The sequence below is a fragment of the Meles meles genome, chromosome 7 (assembly GCF_922984935.1).
Source record: "Meles meles chromosome 7, mMelMel3.1 paternal haplotype, whole genome shotgun sequence".
Classification (NCBI taxonomy): Eukaryota; Metazoa; Chordata; class Mammalia; order Carnivora; family Mustelidae; genus Meles; species Meles meles.
In genome coordinates, this window is record NC_060072.1 from 130,799,811 (window position 1) to 130,824,820 (window position 25,010).

The 25,010-nt window shown below is 42.7% G+C and overlaps 2 protein-coding genes across 2 annotated transcripts in view; both read right to left on the minus strand.

Annotated features, from left to right (window-relative positions):
• NEBL (nebulette) overlaps positions 1–25,010 on the minus strand; it is a 362,472-nt gene that overhangs the window by 147,004 nt on the left and 190,458 nt on the right. The gene's annotated exons all lie outside the window — the stretch shown is intronic.
• LOC123946206 (nebulette-like) overlaps positions 1–25,010 on the minus strand; it is a 142,960-nt gene that overhangs the window by 113,560 nt on the left and 4,390 nt on the right. Inside the window, exon 3 of the mRNA XM_046011515.1 lies at positions 21,335–21,485. The gene's annotated coding sequence lies outside the window, so the exon portion shown is untranslated. The remainder of the gene's footprint in view (positions 1–21,334; positions 21,486–25,010) is intronic.

The window sequence follows — 25,010 nt, forward strand, 5'->3', positions numbered from 1 at the left end:
CCTGGCACGTGGTAGATGCTCAGTGAACATTTGTCAGGTGAATGCACCTGAGAAGCATAATTGGTCCCTTGATCATTTAATGAGGGAGAGTTTTCTTAATATGCTATTCGGAAGCAACGAGAGCACAGCTGACAACGTGGAAGCCAGTCTAGTCTGGCATTCCATCCTTCCACACAGGCACTGGCTCCCAGAACCTGCTATTTCCCACTTCAGGTAGACTTCCGGACTTCGTTCCAGGCCATAGAAACTCCTCTTATTCAAAAACAGCAGGAATGACAGGAGCGGACAAATGGAGGATGAAATCCAGCCAACACTTCCTTCCGTGTTCCTTTTCTAATTATGGGCCCTGCGGGGGCTAATTCTGCACAAAAGCACGATGTAAGCTTTCAGAAAGACTTGCTTTGACCCCACCGCTAGGTCTCCAAGATGTGAAGACTTTTCTGCCAATCTAGAAAAATTCCTGGAGACTGACTAGCAAATCCAAAAATCACTGCAAATGGGCGACTGTACTGTAGGGTGATTTTGCCCCCACGGGCCATTGGGCAAAGTCTACAGATATTTTTGAATGTTCCAACTGGGGTTCCACGATGGTATTTAGTGGTGAGGGGCCAGAGATGCTGCTAAACCTCCTAAAAGGCACAAGACAGTGGCCAACAACAAGGAACGACCAGGCCCAAGATGTCAACACTACCAATGCCGAGAATCCAGGTACTAGGCTAGAGTTCCTGCTACAATGTCTCTGAGGCCAAGAAGGTTTTATCCATGACAGGTTACAGTGACTAATCTGCTTAGACACCTACCCACACCTTAACCTATGATCTCACAAGTAGTTACCAGATGCCTAGAGCTCTCTACTAGGCATGGAAAAAAATAAAAGGTACTACCTCTCCTCAGAAAAAAATTATAAGTTAGTTGGAAAATAAAGTGCAAAACAGACAGTATCTTGCTGGAACAAATGAAAACCCAGAAGGTATGTAAGCACATAACTGCAAAAATGTTTCTGTCATTTCTGATGAGATAAGTGGGAATGCGGACAGGCAGGACCTTCCCCCCCCCACACTAGAAATGTAATAGACATGATATTGAGAGAGGATGGGTGGAGACAATTTAGTTTAGCATGCTTTCTGGAACACTGTAGAGTTTTCCCCACAGAAAGAGATTATAAATAGTAGTTCAGTTCCAGGTTGGCCCAGAAAAAAGCTTATTTAACCATAATCCAGCTGAAGTAATAAAACTAGAGGAGTTCTGGCGTATAAGAGCCCTGAGCTTTGCGACTCAGGAGAAAGGACAAAGAGATTACGTGCCTCCTCCCTACCGCCCCTACTTGCCCCCTCCTCCCTATTTCCCCCTGCCCCACCCCCTCCCCAACCTCCCACCTCCCCAGACACACAAACCAAAGTTCCTAAGGGTAAGAGTAATCCTAGAAAACTTTCAACTAGTTCTTTTTTTAAACTTGAAAGTAATGTATATAAAAAGTCAAACTGTACCCCCCAAACTACAAACAAAAACCCTACCTCAGACCCAGGTCCCCAGGCTCCTTTCCCAGAGGCAGTCAAGTTACCCTTTATTACATTTCATCCAAAAATACTCTGCATATAAGCATGTAAAAAAGGCATGCATATATGCATATTAACCTTTCAAAATTATACGCAGAAATGGGAGCGTACTGTACAGTTTTTTTTGTACTTTCTTTTTAACCATAAATCTACCTGTTTCTTGGTTGCAGAATATTCCATCATATGGACGCACATTTGTATCAATATAGGATGACTCCTAGGAGCATTTTGAAAAAGCGAAAGTTCGTCTTTCCCCTCTTTACTCAGTAGCCCGAGCCCAAAAGGTTTCCCTGTCCTCAGGCAGAGTTGCTCCAAACCCCTCGCTTTCTCCTCTTCCCTGGTTCTGCTCTGTCCCCTTTCCCAAAGTGTCCACTCTCCAAAAGCATGGGCTTCCTCTCTCCACCAAACACACTTAGCTTCTCTTCTAGCTTCTTCTTGACCTCACTGACCCTCACTGAAGAAAGCAATCTGATTCACACTTAACATATGAATTACTGACCTCTCCTTAGCCTTCACCTTTAGAAAAGGAGATTTTTCTTAACTAAAGAGAACCCAACTATTGGAATTCCAGGGAGAAAAACATAATTTAAAAAAACAAAACCAGGAACCGTACTTTGGGCACTTTCTACTTTTCCTCTGGCTAAAAATTCACTCATTCTTCAAAAGTTCTGAGGCTTTTCATAATATTCTTATTCAGCAGGGGGTCTGGGAGTAGGGGACAGCTGTCTGTAAATACGGGTCATTCGCAAATGTGAACTTGTAATATAGGGACCCACCACTGCAAGACTTGCCACCAGTAAATTGAGAAAGAGCAGAAAAGAACATTTTAGCTAAACTCCCCATTATAACTCTTACGAAATCCTACATGCCATATAAAAATACCAATATCTCTTCATCAGAGGCCCCCCAAAATTGCCTAAGTAGCTACCCGTATCTTGTTGCCATGTTACAGACAGAAGTAAGTATTCCCTTTTCACCAGGGTCAGGATGAAATTCTGAAATTTCTCAGTTCTGAAATTGTATCCTGTTTGGAGAGAGACCCAAGGTAAATGCTGAAGTCATGATAACACGGAGCTGTAGGCGTGATTTATATCCACGGGATTCACTTGCTATCCTTTAGAAATTTGACTAATTTTTCAAAGAGGACTTAAACAAACTTGGGATTTGATTATATGAAGTTCTGCTTCTTCTGTGGTCCGTTTTTCACTTTTTCTTTTCTTTTCAATTTCCTATTGCAAGCATTGGCTCATAAACAATGAGCCAAATGCGTGGCCTCTACGTACACCTATGTGGAAATTACCCAGAGCTTGTCCCAAGGTTATTGAGTATTATAGAGCTTATTCTAGGGATTTCCAGCCAATTCTTTTCCCCAGGGACATATTACTATAGGACTTAGTCTCCAAGAAAGAAATCTGTCCCTCATTAGCTGGAAGGGCCAGGGAGAGATTTTCTTTGGATCTGTGTGAGCCAACGGAGTAGCCCGCACTCTTGCAGTCTGTGAGCGCACGTGACCCCAGTGCTGCTTGTGCAGCTGGCTGAGGAGTCACGCTGACTAAGCTCTGCTAACAGGATTCAGAAGGGAGGGAGGATCGATGGCGTGAAGAGAGAAGCACAACCTACGAGCCCTCCTGTCGATAGGACAAGCTCTCCCCTTGGGCCTCAGGACTCAAAGATGAGATATAAAGTCCCCTCTCCGGAAAGAGAACACAGATGAGCTGGAGCCCGAAGAACAGTTAGAGATGCCAAAGGTCGCCTGGGTGGCTCAGTGGGTTAAGCATCTGCCTTTGGCTCAGGTCATGATTACAGGGTCCTGGGATCGAGCCCCACATCAGGCTGCCTGCTTAGCAGAGAGCCTGCTGCTCTCTCTCCCTCTGCTTGTGGGGCACCAACTTTCAGATGCCCATGGAACTCTGTGGTGAGTCACAAACTTTAGCTTAACCGTGTGAAATTTATAGTAACTTTAAATTATTCCTATAAGGAACACATAATTCTTTTCTACACAGGGATTCTTAATGAGAGCCGAACAGTTACAAGACAAAAGGAGGGTATCATCAGATACGGAATAAAGGACAAAGGGCATGCCGGCACTTGGCATTGGAGACCCAGTGCCCGGAGCAAATGGTGGTCGTTGTTAGTAGTGAATAAGATGTGAAAGAGCCGATGGTCAGTCTTTGAATTCAAGGACAGAGAGAGGCCTGAAGTTAGAAACCAAATTCTGTCTTTAAGTGTCCACGTAAATGTCCTTTGCTAGGGTAAACACAGAATAACTCGAAAGCAAGAATGCACAAATGACTTCCGTGTGGCCTGTGGGCCAGGGCTCAGCCTGCAGGCAGCCAGAGAGCTGGGATTCAAGTCCCGGTTTTGCACCAACCTTGAGAGGTCATGTTTCCTGAACAGTCCCTGCTCCTTAAGGTGAGATGTGGTTGACTCCTACGTAGTCATGACCAAATGTATATCTAAAACAGGAGCCTTCCTTAAAGGCATAGCCCATAAAACAGTACCACCCATTAGAAATGCAATGTAAGCTATGAACTTTAACTTTTCTAGTAGTTACCTTTGTTTTATTTATTATTTTTTTAATGGCATTGGTTTTCTGGAGACGATAACATGGTAGTAGTCTTTTTTTTTTTTTAAGATTTTATTTACTTATTTGACAGAGAGAGAAATCACAAGTAGGAAGAGAGGCAGACAGAGAGAGAGGAGAAAGCAGGCTCCCTGCTGAGCAGAGAGTCTGATGTGGGGCTCGATCCCAGGACCCTGAGATCATGACCCGAACCAAAGGCAGAGGCTTAACCCACTGAGTCACCCAGGTGCCCCTCTACTAGTTACTTTGAAAAAAGAAGAAATTTTTAAATCAACTGAAATTAATTTAGCAATATAGTCTAGCTCAAATTATTGTCCTTTCAACATGTTTGCCATCAACATAAAGCTATCCATGAGACTTTACATATATTTTAACTAAGTCTTTGAAATCAGGGTACTATTTATTTTTTCATTTTTGAAGTTTTTTTTTTAAGATTTTATATAATTATTTGGTAGAGAGAGTGTACTAGTGGGAGTAGGAACAGAGGGAGAAACAGATTCCCCAATACAGGGCTTGATCCCGGCACTCTGGGATCATGACCTGAGCAGAAGGCAGACCCTTAACCGAATGAGCCACGCAGGCACCCCCAGGGTCCAATTTACACTCACAGTCTAGGTGCTCAGTTTTATCAAAGATACCTGGTATAGATTCAGATATCTATATTGTCCCCAACAGAGTAAAAGTTTTTGAATAACTGCATCAAGTATTAAAGTTAAAATAAATAAAATTAAATGTTCAATTCTTCCATTACACAAGCCACCTTTCAAGCACTCAGTAGCCACATATGGCCAGTCGGCTACCCTCCTGGGCAGCTCAGCATCAAGGTAAAAGCGTTACTCAGACTCATTCCAAGCCTGGCTACAGCACTACTTGCAAACACCCACAGAAGGACTTGGACGTATACAGTATGGGTGACTGAGCCAAGACCAGACTCTGAAGCCCTGAGAAAGAGGAGATCAGGGGAAGGCAGTGGAAAGGTATGGCGAGCAGAGCCCACAGGCGCAGATCCAGAAAAACCGGGAGCAGCCCATTGTGACTACCTCGCCCTCCTCCACTAACCACAAGCCAACCTGTACCCAAGCATGATACTCCTCACCTGGTGCTTCCCCTCCTGGTACGGTGGAAGAAACATTCCTGGGCCCTATCAAAGGCTGACCCCTTCACCTGTGCTTTGCCTCCTCTCTCCCCCCAACCCTCTCTTCCCCTTGTGTATCCCCAGCTTTGACTCCACTGGATCAATACCATCGATGTTAATTCAAATATGCTTCAGTAGCTCTCATACGAAAACCAAACAACAACAAAAAGTTAAATATATTCCAAAATGTTTTGACCTGACATTCACCTCCAGCTTCAGTCCCTTCTTTGCTGCCCTCCACAGCAAAACTTGCTCAACAAGTTACCTCTGTTCACTGTTTCCAATTCATCATCTCCCACTCCAGCCTGACCCTCGGCGCACAGCGCCACTGACACTACTCTTGCCAAGGTCAGCAACTCCCTTGATGGCGTCGGATGTAAGGAGCTTCTCGGTGTCCTCCCTTTCTCTGACCCCTCAGCAGCATATGCCGGTTGACCGCTGTCCTTTTTAAAAATATCTTCCTCCCTTGGTTTCTGTTTCCTAATTTATCTTACTTCCCTGTCATCGCCTGGACCTACCATGGCCCCTTCCTCCCCTTCTACCAGACCTGTACCAGGTGGAGAGTTAAGGGCTTGGTCCTGGCTCTCCTTCTCATCTCTGCACTTTCTCTCTAGGTGACTTCAGCTAATACCAGGGTTTGAAATACCATCTATGTGCTGATGACTTGCTCCATTTTATACCTCCTTCCCCACTCTCTCCCCGGAGTTCCATGCTGTAGGGAGAAGAGCTTATTGGTCGCCTCCATTTGGATGTTCAGATATATTTCTACCTTCCGCCACCTGTTCCTTCTCTGGTCTTCCTTGTCTAAGTGACATGACCACACCTTTCACCCATTGGCTAGGATGAAAATTCTAGGAGACACCTCTGTTTTCTCTGCTCCCTCATTCTCCACATTTCATTCTTTAGCGTGAAGCTGAAGGAGCCCCACCTCCAAAATAAAACATAAAATTGTCCTCTTTCCTCCATTTCTACCACTAGCTTAATCCTAACCATCCTACCTTACCTGTCCCCCATAATCAATCCCTGTGTTCATTCTTGCCCCATGTGATTCATTCTTTTCCCCACACATCTGCCAAGTAATCTTTTTGAAAATGTCAATCAAATCGTGTCACACCCCTGCTTTCAAACTTTCTATGGCTTCCACGGTATTTGTAGTAAAATACCAACTCTTATCATGGCCCTGTCTTCTCTGTCCTTTACATCCTGTGCCACTTTCTCCTTTGCTCACTCTAGCCTCATCTCCAAGTCCACAACATATAGAACTCCTTCCCATATAGAACTGGGAAATTTGATGCCCCTTCTTCTTTGAGCCTAAATGGATGACCTCTTCTTAGAGGCGGACCACGTAAACACCACCAAGGCGGACAAAATCCTTGCCAATGGTTCTGAGCCTCCTCCAGTTCCCAAGAAGCATATGTGGTCCGAGCAGAGTCTCTCTCCATAGGGCTTGCCCAGAAATGACAAAACTGGAAAACACCTAAGCAGGCAACACTCGATGCCCATGAGAGATTAAGAACATTTTAACCAGGGGCGCCTGGGTGGCTCAGTGGATTAAGCCGCTGCCTTCGGCTCAGGTCGTGATCTCAGGGTCCTGGGATCAAGCCCCGCGTTGGGCTCTCTGCTCTGCAGGGAGCCTGCTTCCTCCTCTCTCTCTGCCTGCCTCTTTGCCTACTTGTGATCTCTCTCTCTGTCAAATAAATAAAGAAGTAAAAAAAAAAAAAAAAAAAGAACATTTTAACCAGCCACCTCCGTCACATGGATAGTGATAGCCTTGCCCTCCACATACGACACCATGATACAAAAACCTGCCCCTTCCCTTCAGTGAATCATGGAAAACAAGCACTAATGGGGCTTTGAGAAAGGACAGTATAACTGAGCAAGCAATTCCTTTCAATTCATACCTAAGCCATTCATGATTTTCTCAACCTTTTCTTTCCCATAAGGAAAAAAAAAATGCTAATTCGCTGACATTTCAGCTCAAAAGCAGCCAACCCAAATTTTACTGGGAAGACGTTGCTCAAGCATGACAAAGGTACGCCACAATGCTCAACCTCTTCCGAACAGCTGGTAGATTACAAATTCCTCAGCAAAGGGATGCACAAAAGGAAGGAAGGAAGAAGGAAGGAAGGAAGAAAAGAAAGGAAAGAAACGAAAGAGAAAAGGAAAAGAAAAGTGTTCAACACATCTTCAAACTGCAAAACTGCTATTTCAGAATCAACTCTGTTTACTTGTGGCCTGCCATAAAATGAAAACACGGGAGCCTGGAAATTTACCAACAACTAAGTTTATAAATTGAGAGAAATGCTTTGCCAGTTGTACCTAATGAATAGACAAACCAGAATCAGAAGTATGAAGAGATCAAGGAACGATTTTCCTCTAGAATAATAAAGATAGAGGGTAGAGGTCAGGAGATCTCCGAGCAGGGACGGCTGTCAATTTCTAGTTCCAAAGCAGTGCCCCAGAAGGTCCTGGCCTCCCAGAGACTGAGGTTTCCAGCCTGTAAAAGATTCCAAAACTAGAATCCCCTGGGATGTCATGGACAAGCACATCAACAGTGACCAGAGGACTTGAGAATTTTTCCTTCCCTGATCCCTCTCTTGTTACTTTTACATTTGTATACGCCTCCTAAAATCAGCCCAGGAACTCCTGTACTGACTGTGATGATTATTTCTAGGGGTCAGATTCAAGCCGAAATAAAGAAATAATAAAGAAATAAAATAGGTCTGACAAAAATTTTCTCATTACCAACAGCATGTTCTTTGTATTGGCAATAAATGAGAATATATGCTCTTTGTGACAACTGCCACATTTTCTAAAATACTGTTTTCTACATATGGCATTACTGACTAAAGAAGCTTCCGTAGACTTGTCATTTACATCTATTTAATACAGTTAAATTAGACAATTTCGTTTGTCACTATGAATGCCGGTGCTATTTCTCTGCCTGCCTTTCCTAGTCAAAGAAATTTCGTCAAGAGGACAAAAGTTGAAAACTGTAACCTCAGCAATCACTAACTTTGGGGACTTATCCCCCGGTACAAATGTTCATGCATATGCATATTTTTATCACATACTCAGACAGATGCCCTTGCATTGATTTGAATACTTGCATAAATATTAATGTGTACAAATGCTTGCATGCAGAAAGCCCATTTATGAAATATCCAATTGCATAAATTAGGAACATTAGATATTAACTGCATTAACACTTCATAAAATACATGCACAAGTTTGCATGACAAAAAAAAAAAAAAAAAAAGCACAACCCATTGGAAGAGACCAGATTCTCTCAGTGTGTTTGCTATCCTGTAGTCACAAACTGGGAATTTCCACAAACTCTTTGAAGCCTTCAGATTATTTGTAATTTTCACACTTAGATGTATCTCTCCTGAGCTGAAAGGAATTAAGTTCTTTTCTAGAATAAACTTATGAATTGTTATATATGACCCCAAGAGGAAATGTCTATTTTTTTCAGTCACTCAATGGCCTCAGACATGAGCTTTTTCACAAAGAACATGACTCAAAAATAGTTTTCACAATAGATCATCCTCAAAGCTTACCTGGATAGCATTATATTATATGTCTGATTCATGCACAGTCATATCAGATAAATGTAAACTTTTAAAAAATTACAAAAGAAAATACACAGAGAACAGACTGATGGTTACTAGAGGCAGCTGATAGAGGATGAGTGAAATGGGTGAAGGGGGTGAGAAGGTACAAACTTCCAGGTCTAAAATAAGTAAGTCCTGCAGAGGTAATGCATGGAATTATAACTACAGTTAACAATACCACAGACTATATTTCAAAGTTGCTAAGACAGTAGATCTTAAAAGTTCTTGTCCCAAGATGGGCACCTGGGTGACTCATTCGTCTGGGCATCTGACCTGATTTCGCCTTAGGTCATGACCTCAGGGTTGAGATCATGATCTCAGGGTTGTAGAATCAAGCCCTGAGTCAGGCTCCACGCTAGGCATGGAGTCTGCTTGAGATTCTCTCTTTCCCTCTCTGCTCCTCCCCCCACATTCTCTGTCATTAAAATAAATAATTTTTAAAAAAATGTTCTTGGCACAGGGGAAAAAAATCTAACTATGTGTGGTGATGGATCATAACTAGACTTATTGTGGTGATCATTTCACACCATATACAAATATCAAATCATTATGTTATACACTTGAAATTAATATGTCACATATCAACTATATCTCAGCTAAAAAAAAAAAAAAGAAAATACAATAAAGCCTCATGGTTTAGTGAAGTTGGACATAACACAGTTGTGCATTGGAAGTTGGCTCCTATCCTCCAGTTCCAATTTTCAAATGGGGGCAGGTTAAAGACGGGTATTGAGGAAATAATTTCCTAGAGACTGTGTGAGTCTGCTCAGTTCAGGATATGGCCAGCTGGGTACACTATGAGTTTCACTTTCTTTACTTTGTACTTTTTGTGACAGTACAATTTAACTTAAAAATATTTTTTCATGAACTTTGAAAAAAAAATCAAGTCTGCATTTCATGTTCGAACCTGTGTCCTCTCTTCATCATATCACGATGAGATCTCACTGCCCACCTGAGATTGGGCGTCAGTCTCATCTGTGACTGAAGCAGGCTTGACGGGTCTACAGTCAAAATGAAGAAGAGAGAAAAAGAGTTCTCAACTCAAAGTATTACTTCTACTACAGGGAGTGCCTTCTTCTCCCTGAAACTCAAATTCAGCTCTTGCGAGAACATGGCAAGCATATTAAAGGCTGAATGGATGCACCAAGGATTTGGCACTTCAGAGCCCCCCGTCATCTACAGATTCGCTTTGAACAGTGTCGCTTACTCATGGTCAACCATGGCCCTGAAGCAGATGATCTTCCTTCCCACTTACCAGCAGAAGGTCAGTAGTGACCTGACACTGTGATGGTGCCTCCGCCATTCACTCACTCCGCCTCCTCACACAGGCATTCTGTCATCTCACACCATCACGAGAGGAAAGGCAAACACGGTTCAATGAGGTACTTTGAGAAAGAGAGACCACATTCACTCCATTTTCTTACAGTATATTGTTATAACTGCTCTTTAATCATTTGTGGTCATTGTTAATCTCTTACTGTGCCCGATTTACACATTAAACTTTATCATAGGTGTAGATGCACAGGAAAAAACATCGTATATATAGGGTTCAGAGCTATCTGGGATTTCAGGTGTCCACTGGAGGTCTTGAAATGTAATCCCCACAGATAAGGGAGGACTACAGTATTTCTGCCTCGTCTTGAAGGACAGACTACTGGTAAAAGGTTTGTGACAGGGACTGATGATGGCCACCAAGTCCTACTTTTTGTCTTCCTCCTTGACCCCCCACAATCAGGCAAGCTCGCATGACTGAACTGTCTCCTATGAAATACGGATGGATGTGAGGGACGCAGCTTCCAGACAGCCCCTGGGACCACTCATGACCCACCAGGGTTCCTCGCTGTTTGCCTGCATGCTACCTGTAGCTCAACCAGCGCAGCATTCTCAGACCCAAGGGGGCAGCAGAGACATCAGGGCACCAAGCATGGTCCCCACACTGCCCCATCTGCTGCCAACCCACATCAACCCATTTCATGAGAGAGAAATAAACCTCTGTTGTGCTCAGACCCAAGGACTGTTGGTTTCAGCAATTAACTACTACTCACGTAAGTCAGCACAGGCAACATCCCTCATCATTCCTTGACAGACAAATCTTTGAGACACTGCAGTGTGTCTCTGCTAGGAGGCAAATGGAAGGAGAAGGGAGCCAGGAGTATGGCAAAATAGGTCAGGGCCTCATTAAGAGTTTGGAGTGGAAATGGATCTGGAAATAAACTTGCGTGCTGTGCAACAGTGAGGGAAAATGCCACACACTTTTATTTATTCATTAAAACATTTATTGGAGGCTAAGACACGCCAGGCACCATGTCTGCTGCTGAGGTTAAAAATAGGACTGACCACATTCCCTGAGCTCAAGGAACCCCAGTCTACCCGGCTGGGGAGAGAGAAAAATCCAATCAGTCCTTTGACACGGTGCGGTAAGTGCCTGAAGAGTCGCCCTGCAGAAGCACCTAGAACCCTCTCGCAGATGTGGGTTATGTGTCACACACAGCACGGTTATCCATAACAAAGGTCACAAAATAAATTCATTTCTGGACGAAAAAGAGCAGAAATTCTGAACCTGCCAAGACTGTGCTGAGCATGACGAATGGCAAGTGCGAGCACACGAGTAATACTAATTGTAACAGACGCTGTAGATGATTATCGGCTTCTCTTTATCAAAGTCACGGAGCACTGCACGGAAGAAGACAGCAGAACGGGGGACGCCCCCGGTGAGCAAGTCCACTGCAGTGAGGGCCCTCATATACCCACATCGCCTGGAAATTGCCATGGACACAGATAGATCTCCTCCTTCAGATCAAAAACTGACTCTGGAAACTGTGCCCTTTCAGGAGGCAGCAGCAGAATTTAAATGTTAATTCCTACCCTTTTAAGTTAAAATGCAGAACTGCAACAGAACTATAGGTTCTCCTCCATCTTCCCTCCGTCTGGTCTCCTCCATCCTATTTAAAAGCTGACATTTAAATAACCTTGATGTTTATCCTCGTGCTTATGAGGAAGCAAGACATCATTAAAGATCTGCCTGAAAATCACAGGGTCCTGAGCCTGAATTGGGAAAAAATTCATTTGCGAACTTAAAATAATATGTGTTGTGCCATTAATGAGAATTAATGAGAATTTTTTTTCACCTTGAATACATGGGAATCATTAAGTCAGTATGCTGATCCTTATTAAAAGGATCAACTTCTATGCTCATCAGTGAAAATTCTATAACGGACATTAGCACCCAGGAAAATTCTGCCACCTGTTTTTTAATGATGACGTTTCATACAACACTGTGAGTGACAGTAATCAAAATAATGTTCCTTCAAGGAAGTCCAAATAAAATAAAATAAATCGTTACCAACAGCGATCAATTTGAAGACTGGAAATAATAATTCCTTTTTCTCCAAAGACAAAACAAAGTGACTCTTTATATACGTTTTTGTGCCAAGATTGTGTCTCAATTCCTAAGTTATTTCACAGCAATAACAAAACTATCAGTTACTAAGCACTAAGCCAAGTGTTTTAATTACAAATAAGAGCTAATTTGTAGTTCTTAAAATAATCTTAGAAGATACGGATTTTTTGTTTGTTTCTTAAAGATTTTATTTATTTATTTGTCAGAGAGACAGAGAGCAGGAGCAGAAGGAGCAGTAGGCAGAACTCATCCCAGGATCCTAAGATCATGACCTGAGCTGACGGCAGACGCTTAACCCACTGAGCCACCCAGGCGTCCCAAGTTATAGATTTTTTATTTCCATTTTACAAATGTGCAAATTTAGATATGGGGAAATGAGTGAGGCAGAAACCCTTATTACTCTGTTTCCTAGAGTACCAGACATAATAAGAGGAGATGCTGTCCTTCAAAGCCAGGCCTCGTTTGCCTCTAAAATCAGCTCCTAAGGTCCCCAAGGTCTGAGTAAAGAGCCTAAATGGCAGGCAGTGATATGAAATTGGCACAGGCAGAATCCAAGCTCTGGTCTACCTGTCACAATGGCCCGTGTCTCTGCTGTCCTGAGTCGCTTCGTTAACTGTGTCTCTTCCCCATCTCTCCATACAGTCAGATCTGGCCTAAGAGCAAGAATTAAGTGAGGGCTTAAATCTGATTGACAGCTTCTCCTCTAGTCTACAAACATTTCAAAGAGCAGAAAGCCAGCTGCCTCTCCCTTGGCAAGTTCCCATTGAATCCAAATAAATAATGCAGTGTTTTCTGTGTTTTAATTTTCTTTAGGAGTACTGTTCATTGTGGTTTAATTTCTGCCTGTTCTAATTATTGCACATCCTGTCCTTCAAAATGACCTTGTAATCCAACACTGTTCAGACTTCGACATTCTCCCGCCTCATGAATAAGGTTAGGTTGACTCCTTTTGGGGGCCATACGTGTCAGTTCATCTCAAATAATTCTTTTTAAAAGAAAAAACCATAAGGAAGAAGAAAACTGGATCTTTCCTAAAACATGGCACTTTTTGCCTGGTATTAATCCCAATTTCAAAACATAACATTGAGGGGGCCTCAGGAATAATTACCACCACTTGGTTTTCAATGTGTGATCTGGAGGGATTTAAGAGAATCTGCCAAGTCCAGAGCAACCAGTGATGAAGCCTGCTCTCCCCTCCATTCCCCTACATTGGGACACATGCCATTCCCCGACTCTCCCAAGCCAGACTACACTGTTTTCCCTGTGTTTCTCAATCGCATTTTCATAAAATTATAAAGGCCCCAAAAGGAAAGCCAATCAGACCTCTGTGCACCTGTCTCCATAAAGAAAGCTTGATTTCATGTCTATGTAATGGCGTCTTTCTTCTGCAACACACAAAGGGCTTTTCCATCAGGCTTTCATTGATCATCTCAAAATAAGCATCAACTATGATGGATCATTCCCATTTGAGACATGGGTGAAAAGAGGCATAATGATGAAGATACAATGTTTTGCTCAAATAGGTCATTTTTAAAATTTTTTTAAATTATTTATTAGAGAGTACAAGCAGGGGAAGCATCAGAGGGAGACAGAGAAGCAGGCTCCTCATTGAGCAAGGAGCCCAACGTGGGGCTTGACCCTGGGATCAGGATCTGAGCTGAAGGCAGATGCTCAACTAACTGAGCCTCCCAGGCGCCCCTAAAATAGGTCATTTTAAAAGTCAAAAGAGCCTTCAAACTTTCTTATCTAACCCACGTATTATAGGAAGTTGCTTCTTTTTTTTGTTTTTAAAGATTATTTATTTATTTATTTATTTATTTATTTATTTGACAGACAGAGATCACAAGTAGTCAGAATGTAGGCAGAGGGGCAGGGGTGAGAAGCAGGCTCCCTGCTGAGCAGAGAGCCCAATGCGGGACTTGATCCCAGGACCCTGGAATCATGACCTGAGCCGAAGGCAGAGGCTTTAACCGACTGAGCCACCCAGGTGCCCCTAGGAAGTTATTTCTTGTTCCTTACCTACATTGTGTGTGCTACAATTCAAAATGAATTTCCTTTGCTTTTAATTAAAATCCAGTCTTCAGTTCCCTACACACATAATACTGAGTCATTGAAAACGATTCCACTGCTAGGATTTTGTTCCTCTGTGTTCTGACTTGAGGACCCAGGGCAGTCAAAGGTGAACAGTCTCAAACAGGCGTCCTCATCAACTTCCAGAAATATCACTTCCAGACGGTGTCCTGAGGATACCAGGGACTCCAGAGGTCACCTCTTCGACCATCTGCCTGCCCCATATAGTGATCTTTGCCGATCAGTGTCTGTCACCTCCAGCCGGTACAATGAGCAAAAGAGAGTTACATTTTTGAGTTAAAGTTAGCTGCACTCTGGCGTGTCATCTAACTTTTGGAGACACTGTTGGCAAAGCAATAAAGGTTTAGGCTTCACCTTTATTAAAACATAATAATAAGTTTACCAGAACACCCCCACGCCCCCACTGCAGACAGTTTCGTTCACTGAGATTTTTCTGCCCATATCTGTATGGAACTAATGTAGCATTTGCATGCAATGCTGAAGACATACATATTAATAGGGGTTTACACTCTCAGACCTGCCAACCTGACATTGTGTCGCAGACTAGCCATCCCAGGCTTGTATCACAGTTGGGGCGTGAACACACCACTGCCCTATTTACATACCATACAGACACCTGTGCTCAATGTTTATCATTCAATTCTAAACCCATGCAATGAAACTGCTTAAGTCCTCCTTTTTTTTTTTTTTTTTTCCATTGGGATAGCACTAAAATAGAGATACCCGAACTCATTATTTTCTTCTTTTGTTCTCCAAATGCAGACCCCCACAAATACTAGTGCTATAGCCATCCCAGGCCCGACAGCCAGACATGAGGGCTCTCAGGGTCCCACAGAGACAATGACAGGGAAATCCCACCCAGAGGAGGGCCAGGTTGACAACAAGCCTACCTAAACCACTCCCTGCATTTATACCAACAGTGACCCTAACATCTTTAACTAAAAACAACTTTTGGGTACTCCCCAAAATCTTCAGGATAAAATTCGTACTCACGGTTCCTCAAATGCACCACACAGGTCCCTTCTCAACTCCTTATCTATGCTGGTCCCCCATGTGGGACGTTTTTACCAGCCGCTGCTCACCATCATTTCTTTCTCCTTTGCTTCTACACGTACTCATTCTTAGAAACTCATCTCATGCCACCTTCTCGTGTAAGCCATTTCTGACCATCACCAAACCCCAGCTAGAGCGAGGTTCCTGACTCTGGGCTGCCCAGACCCCGAAACCCCACCTCCCTCTCAACACGTTTATGAGAGCTGTGTTACATGTTCTGGGCTAAGAGAGACTTTCGCTTCCATCTTATATGCTCAGCTCCTGAAACGGTGCCACGCACAGAGCAGGTCCCTTCAGAGCAGGGGAGGACAAGGAAGGTAACTATATCCTAAGGGGAATATTCATTCAACCTCAACATCAGGACCCCCTGAATAATGCCCATGCTCATGCTGCCAAGGGCCATGCAAAACCTTTGTGTATGCCAGCCCATGAAGAACATTTGAATTGGAGGTTCTGCTCATAGAGCTCTGGTCCTGGAGTTAGGAAATTGGAAACTTCTAAATTGGGTCCTAATATCACCATATGACCTCCAAAATGCCATTTAGGGGTAAATCAATTTCAGCATTAACAACAACCAAAAAACCTCCTATCTCTGACATTTGCTCTATGGCCCAAGGGCTCCAGATATCACATAATACTGAAACTCGGGTATAGAGGGAGAATCCCGCATTTTAAGTCAGAAAAAAACAAAAAACAAACAAACAAAAAAACAAAAACCGGGCCCTCAAGTCCCAGCTCTGGTCTTTCTTGGCTGTATGTGGTTAGGCAACTTGTCCTTTCTCTCTGAGCTTTGTCTCATCCATGCCATGCAAGCGATGACAGTTATTTCTGGGGATGTTGAGAAAAACAGATGAAATAAATGTGAAAGGCTGTGCCCAACACAGAGTGGCCTTCATGAAGTTTTGCTCCTCTCCTTGTCCTCTATTCAGGGAGTAGGTGTCCTCTGAGCACAGAGCAGGATGCCCACGGACACAGAGATTGTCGTGCTCCTGCCTGAGTCCTAAACTGCTGAATGAGCAGTCTCTAAGTCCTTAGAAACTATGCGGGCTTTAATGGTGCAAGAGGCCAAACAGGCTTTCTCCAAAATCCCATGAATTGCTTCTATGTATGGCAATTGGATTTTCATATTGTCTCTCGTCATGTCACTATGAAAATCTGTGTTTCCAGGATGCTGTGGCCTTTGTGTTGTGGGTAGCTACTCGCGGGGAAGAGGTCTAAACCTAAGGGAATGCAAGGGTCTTCCAAATTTTCTAAAATTGTCTATTTCTTAAGCTGGGTGGTGGGTACACACGAGTCCACTTTATTACTATTCTTTAAACTCCATATGAGTTCCTGTGGACTGTTTTGTATGTGTGATCTATTTCACAATTTAAAAGGGGGATTTAGTCTTAATATTGGAAAATCCCAGGTATGGACATTCCACTGACATTTGCTAAGGATAATGCATTAATATTTCTGTCCACTTGAACTGATTAATTTTTTAAGCCACTGATAATGTTTTAGAGGATTTACGATTTAATACTTAAAAGTTCCTTTTTTAATGCAGCTTGCAAGTCAAATTCGGAAGCACTGCAAATTCCAACAATGCCACCAACGTGACTCGGAGAGTCAAGCATTCAAAAAAAAAAAGGCAAACCAGATTAGTAGACGGAAGACCTCCGTTCTGACCCCAATTCTTTACTGCCAGGGAAGCTACAAGCTAACTTCCAAAGCATCCAGAAATTAAGGTCAGGCAGTTCTTTGCCTAACACCCTCATACAGGATAACTGCAAAATAGAGTCCATTTTATGAAGACACACTAGACACTGCCGAACCATTACACTGTCTTCTTCCCACGTCTTCTCTCAGTACATCTCCTACCCCCAGTGTTTGGTGCATTTACGCCAACAAGTTCAAAAAATAATTTAACTAGTCATGTACCTTTTAAAATATTCATAGTAATCATTCCAGTAATAACCTATGAAGGGATCTGCAAAAGTAAACACAGCGCTAATAAGGGGAAGAGTATTACCACTGTGTGATGCTCTGCCATTAACAAATTGGTCACAGACATTTGTACCGAGAAATCACACGCAGTCGCGCACACACACGAGGTGTCAGGAGACGATCTGTGTGGGCGGCAGATGGGAAGGCTGCCTCATAAGCAGAGGAGCATGCTTTGTACACACACGAGGCAAGGGCCCCCCAAAATAGAAAAGTGTTCAATGAACTGCAATCAGAAAAATCTAGCAATTTCTCATTTTCAGGTTATCTGTGTATACTATGCTTTCAAGTTTCGTGTTATTGGTGGTGGTGGTGTTTTTTTTTTTTTTTAATTTATTTCATTTAAGGGGAAGCACCATAATCTCTGTGGAATTCAGAACCCTCAAAGATGGGCGCCTGGGTGGCTCAGTGGGTTAAAGCCTCTGCCTTCGGCTCAGGCCATGATCCCAGGGTCCTGAGATCGAGACCCGCATCAGGCTCTCTGCTCAGCAGGGAGCCTGCTTCTCCATCTCTCTCTGCCTGCCTCTCTGCCTACTTGTGATCTCTATCTGTCAAATAAATAAATAAAATCTTTAAAAAAAAAAAAAAGAACCCTCAAAGATTGTGATCTAACTGCAGAAGCAGAAATAGGAATGGAATGGAGGCTGGAAACAATGCAAATCATTTTGGCCAGTCCATCCTTCCTGCCCCTTGTTAGATATTTTGCTGTTTTTCGACCAATAACGTAAAGCCTGTGATAGAAATCCAACATGCCCATCAGTTTATTCTAAACAAGCCAGTGATGTGGTTCCTTTAATTATGTAAGTAATGTTAAATTCATCATATAATTTCAGAAAAAAATGGTTTTCCTCCTCAAATAAATAACGATGAACCATACTGAATCATTTTAACATGTCAAACGTCTTATTCTGGCGAACCATGAATGTGGAATAAAGTTATGAAAATGTTTACAGTAAATGCCCAGGCAGTGGGCAGGAGCCACTTTGGGGAAAATGAGGGAAATAAGTGGTTAACTGCCAGCACACACACTCATGTTAAAGGACACAAAAAGGTTCACAGCAGTTGTTAAATTCATTTAGGGAAACTCACTCTATTTTTCCAACAGAGCTCTCACCAGCTAATCTGTATTACAACCTGCGGGAGTCTTAATATTCTCAGCAGGATCAAGATTCAGGCCACACTGATTCAGCTATTTAATCTTGCAAGAGAACAATATTTGGCAGGAAAAGACCGCACAGCACTGAGGGGACGTCCCAGAGGTTCGTTGTCAGCACAGATTGGGCCAAGAACACCAAAGGTGGAAACCAAACAGTGCAAACCAATGTTTACCACCAGCTTCCAGGAGCTCTCCACTCAAACGTGCACGTACACTCGACTTAGGCAGGCAAAACATACGCAGCCCATGTACACATATGACTCTTTCAGATGCATGTAACTTTTTAATTTTTTTCTAAGATTTTATTTATTTGTTTGAGACAGAGAGAGAGAGCATGACCAGGAGCAGAAGGAGAGGGAGAAGCAGACTCCCAGCTGAGCAGAGAGCCCGATGCAGGGCTCGATCCCAGGACCCCGGGATCGTGACCTGAGCTGAAGTCAGACGTTGCACTGACTGAGCCACCCCGGTGCCCCCCAGTGTATACTTTTAAAATGAAAAATAATTTCTCAATTTTGGGGGCCCAGTCCTGAAAAGCTTTTAATTCAAAACTATCCCTACAGAGGGTGGGAGTGTGCAAGAGATGAAGAAAAACGGTCATAGTTTTACTTTGAATACTTTTTCATTTCTTGAGTCCTGAAAACCAGAAGGCAGAGAACATGTGTCTGAATTTTTAAACGACTGCAGATCGTAATATATTGACTTCTTAACCACACCCTGAAATTAATACGCTGGTTGATGCTCTTCTATAAATGCACCTTCTTTTACATTTTATATGGAATCTGTGGCTTGATTCGTTTTGAAGGATATTTTCCGGACACCCATACTGACGGGCAAACAGGGAACAGAGAAAACAGATGGAGGGAGACAGGCAAACTTAAAAGCAAAACTGATGGTACCTATCACACCAACAGAACAGCAGGCATCGCTATTTTAAAAAAGGATTCAGTAAAATCATTCAAAAACTGTTTTAAAGTAGCAGCGGCAAGGTTTCCATTCCTTTACCTCCCATAGCTGTCTTGTTAACCCTCCGTAAGAGCACAGTGTTTCCCTCTTATCAAGCTTTTATAGTACTGTGTAGCAATTATCTGGGTGCCGTGAGAGGGTAAACACTAAGCTCTCTGAGGTCAGGGGTCATATCTAGTCTGTTTCTCATGATATCCCCACCCCTTCTGGCAAAGTGCCCGATGTCTGGTAAATGCTCAAAAATCTTAAGTCAGTCATCATTTTCTTTCTTTTTTTTTTTTTAAAGATTTTATTTATTTATTTGACAGACAGAGATCACAAGTAGGCAGAGACGCAGGCTGAGAGAGAGGGGGAAGCAGGCTCCCTGCAGAGCAGAGAGCCCGATGTGGGGCTCGATCCCAGGACCCTGAGACCATGACCTGAGCCGAAGGCAGAGGCCTAACCCACTGAGCCACCCAGGTGCCCCAAGTCAGTCATCATTTTCAAAATGGTTTCTTTTAGAGATTTTTTTTGTTTGTGTTATAGATAACAAATTATGCATATTTGAACATATGAGACCAGTCTTTCATCGATGTTGCCTCAATCTACATTTCTGTAATGGTGTCTCCCCCAACACTCTGACAAGTAGCAGCTAGGTGCTCTGAATTTTATCATATTCCTTTCTTCCTTGCTTGCTTTGCTCCTCTCAACACATCTTCTCCCCCATCCTCAACTTTCAGCGCACTAAGACTCCCCTGCTCCAGTGGAAACCGTCACCAGCCACGTCATGCCCTTGAGCAAGAGCATAAATGCCAAAACATGGCTTCTCGTGTTTTCTGCCATCAGCGGGGCCCGGTGAATGTGATGTCCCCAGCAAATGTTTAAAGAACAAATACATGCCCACCCACGTAAGGTAACTGTGAAGGCAACTTCCACTTCTATCCTCTTCACTGTAGTTAAAGCACCATGTTCTGGAAGGTTCAAACATGAGTAGGAAATGCTGCGTGACCTCCACCTTCTCACCATAATTTCACAACAAAAGTGAACATTTACATCACTTTGTCTTGGGGAAGTCAATTCCCGCCATCGAAAATAACAAGTGTTAAGAAGAACAGAATGATTTTTTAAAGTTTTTTTTTTCCTTTTGTTCTTTCTTCCACATTTCGACTCTATTTCACAGTGTCCTAAACAGACAAACTCTGCCATTTTCATTGCTCTCAGAATGCCAGGACATAAAAGCTGAATTCGGGCAAATCAAAGGTTGACTGTTACAGGTAATACAGCCACAAGAGGAAAAATCAATCACAAATATGAGCAAACAAACAAAGAAAAAAAATGATCATCCCTTCTTGCTTCTTGTCCTTGGAACCAAGCCTGGATGGGGGGTCCTGCCCAAAAGCAGCAGACCCTTCAAACAGAAATTCGGACATATCCTTTTCCAAACAGCACTGCATATCATTCCATACAGAAGACGAAAAAGGCTACAGCGTAGACTTGACAATGATGAAAGAAAAAAGAAGCTACAGTAGAAAGAACAAGCCAAAAATAAAGGAAAGCGATGTTCATGACATAATTCTTCTAGGGACATGGAATGCAAATTAGAGGACATATCCGGATAGGCTTATGAAAAGAAAGACATTCTTGCTTCTAACCCCCAATAGTGCAATCTTCTTTAATTGTAGGAACTTGGCTTGGGTTACCAATGGGTTCTAGTTGAATCTCTTTATAATGTCTCCTTTGATTCATGACCTCTTAATAAGTTAAAATGACATGCGACCCTTACACTTGTTAACTGGAAAAACAACAGGTTTTAAACCTACCTGTAAAAATCCACTGAAATTATAATGATGTGGCATAATTATGAATGACTGTTGCATCTGGGGACTCCACAAATATATATGGAAGATTGCCGGTTCTTTAACGTTCAGTATGTTGCTCACTGTAGGTATGTCCCAAAGGGTAAAATAAAATCTGGAAGAAAATTCAGATACTTTTATAAGTTTTTAATCTGCATAATGCACTGGATATGGCAACATTTTTTAAAAAGTTCATCTTGATTTGACTTTTTCCCAGTGGTATAGGAATATTTCTTTTCTATTGTCACACCTCTGCCCTCCTTTTCCCTCATGTCTGTCCAGGCCAAAGTGCCTACAAAGGACATGTGAAACCTATATTCAGAGCCCCATAATTTCACTGAGACCTGGAAAACTTTAAAACATAATTAATACTGTACGTTATCTTTGTTTCTATAAATGACCATGGCTCAAGACAACAGATTAAAAAGAGGCTTGCAAGGGCCAATTAAGGACTGGAAATAGGACCTAGAAGGAATTTTTTTTTTTTTTTAGTTAAAATTGTTCAGTTTGAAAATAGAAAAAAAATCTATAAACTGGATGCAGAAGTTTTCCTGGGATGGCAACAGGCAGTGTATTCTACCACCAAAGAAACTGGCTTGGGGCACGTGGGTGGCTCAGTGGGTTAAAGCCTCTGTCTTCGGCTCAGGTCATAATCTCAGAGTCCTGGGACTGAGCCCCACATCAGGCTCTCTGCTCAGCAGAGAGCCTGCTTCACCCCCCACCCCCGCCTTTCTCTGCCTGCTTGTGATCTCTTTCTCTCTCTGTCAAATAAATAAATAAAATCTTAAAAAAAAAAAAAAGCTGGCTAGTGATAGTAGCTTATACTTATAAGATGTTTGCTACTTAATTATCTCAAAATTACCTATGATGTATGCAGATCATTGTTTATTTAAGCCCTGTTATGGACTGCACTGTGTCCCCCCCAAACTCATATCGAAGACCCAAGCCCCAGTGTGACTATATTTGGAGATGTGGTCCATAAGAAGGTAATTAAGGCAAAACGAGGGCAAAGGCTGGGGTCCTGATCCAATTCAACTGGTGTCCTTACTAGAAATCACTGAATATTTAAGTGAAAACAGGAAAAAGTGAAGAACAAGTGTTTATGAAGTAACACAAATGACAAAATCGAAGCAACTTTAAAAGCTAAGAACTGTCTTACAAAGAGAGATTTCAAGAGAAAGAATGCAAAACTAGTCAATATTTAAATATTACTGCTTCATTCACACACTCAACGTACATATTTTTAAAGATGTATTTATTTATTTTAGAGAGTGTGTGTGCAAGCGAGGGGGTGGGGGGCAAAGAGAGAGAAAGAGAATTTTAAGCAGGCTCCACACCCAGCACAGAAGTGGATGTGGGGTTCAATCTCACAACCCTGAGATCATGACCTGAACGAAATTAAGAGTCAGATGCTCAACTGACAGAGACACCCAGGCGCCCCACCTCAACATACATTTACTGAGTACCTGCTACGTGTCAAGCACTATTCTAGGCATTAGCAATTTTGTGTTGAAAGGATATGCTAGTCCCTACCCTTCTGCCGTGCATATCCTAGGTAATATCATATTTGCCTAGACTGAGAAGTGGATGGTAAGGCAGACTCTTCTGAAAAAGAAAAAGAAAAAGAAAATTTCAGGGTGACTGGGTGGCTCAGTGGATTAAGGCCTCTGCCTTCGGCTCAGGTCACGATCCCAGGGTCTTGGGATCAGCCCCGCATCAGGGTCTCTGCTTAGCAGGGAGCCTGCTTCTTTCTCTCGCTCCCTCTCTGCCTGCCTCTCTGCCTACTTGTGATCTCTGTCTGTCAAATAAATAAATAAAATCTTTTAAAAAAGAAAAAGAAAATTTGAAGAAATAATACTCTTAAAAGAATTCATTTACTGAACAAGTATTTATTGGGGAGCTTTACTGTGCTACAGAATGATGGAATGAAGGACAGAACTGAGAGTTTTAAGGAAGAAAATCAATGTGTATTTATGCAGATCCAAAAGAGATGTTTTGTTTAAAATAAATCTAGAAATATCAGAACTCCTTGTAATAACCTCCATTATAGAATGAAATGCACACCAAGGCTAGGAGGCATCAAAATGGGTGTGTTTATTGGAACAGTCTCCGGTAAGCCATCTCAGGGCTGGCAGCCTGGGGCAGAGTGAAAAGCCCCGGGAAGAAGATATGTTGGCGCAAGAAGTTAAATCCATTTATCCGATTTTGTTCTGTGCCAGGCGCTGGGGCTACAGAGAAAAAGACAGCCTGAATCTTGATAGAGTTCAGTCTAGCAGGAAGATAACTCATAATTCAGACTCTCAGGGCAGCAAGAGAAGAACAAGGCCATAGGGAAGAGGAGGCATCATCTGGTCGTAGGATGGATAGGGAAAGGGTACAAACAGCCTTACAGGTGAAGGCATGAAGGGCATAGGGCTCAGGGTCCAAGAGGGACAGCCAGGCTGGAGATCTCAGCTGGTACTCAACCAGGGACAGACTCATTTCCCATGCTAAAGGTTTTGCGTTTTACCCCAAAGCCAACAAGAAGCCATTGACAGATTCGAAGGAAGAGACTGATATGATCCAATGTGCATTTTAGGAACTTGGTAGAAACCACAAGAACAGCTCAGGAAAGAGAAAAGGCAGTACTGTGGCCAGCAAGAACAGTCTAGAGACTTATTCCCATAATCCGCACAAGGGACAGGGAGGGCCTAAATTAAGGATGTGACAAGAAAGGGAAAGTACAAAGCACCATGATACGCATTCGTAGGGATGCAAAAAATAAATTGAAAAAGGCATGGATGATCTTTGTCTTCAGGAAAGTAAAGAGGTAAAACACTTAACAAGTGAAATGCTCCTTAAAACCAAACTATGGAACGTGACACGTGAAATGAGCAGGACGGCTAAGGGCACCATGGAACAAACAGCTCTTATGTTTCAGAGATGAGAAAGATCGTGGTACCTGGGGTCTTAGAGTAGGTCCAGGGTCATTTACAGACACTGTGAAATTGTTCCAAACAAGGGGAATGACTCATGCAAAGGCCCAGAACAGAGTAAGCTGGTCAGACCTAAAAGAAATGGAGACCTAAACAGTGTTGACGGACAGCCCAAGATAAGGTAAAAAACAGTGTAGGACCAGATCTTGGAGGGTCCTTAGAGTCTGAAAGGAGGAGCTTTAGAGATGAGACTTGGTTCAATGTAGAGTGGTGCTCCAAGGGAAGTTCCTAGTGAATCATAATTAGGGTCTTGAAGAAAGAGATCTTTTAGAAAGATTCATCTGGTGGCAGTGTTTAAGATACAATGGAAAAGCAGCAGAAGGAGCCTGGAAGGAGAGAAGGCCCATCAGGAGGTCCTGCAGTAAATCGGGCAGGAGAAAGGGCCTGAACACAGGGCAAGCAAAAAGAAAGGGGATTTCACAAAAGAAGGATCTTCAGAAATGAGGTGTTGGATCTTTAATCTCTGTTCCAAGAAAAAAAAAAGAAGTCATGTGCGTTAATTCTTTTATTAGGTGGGCCCTTCCCCACCTCCCCTTGAGACAATGCCATTTTATAGCCACAACTCTCGTACGTGCCAGGCACAAGTAATTACTGGTCTGGGATGTATTTGTTTCTTTAAGTGACTGTGGCTAAAAAATGGAGGATAAAAAGAAGAAATCAACCTT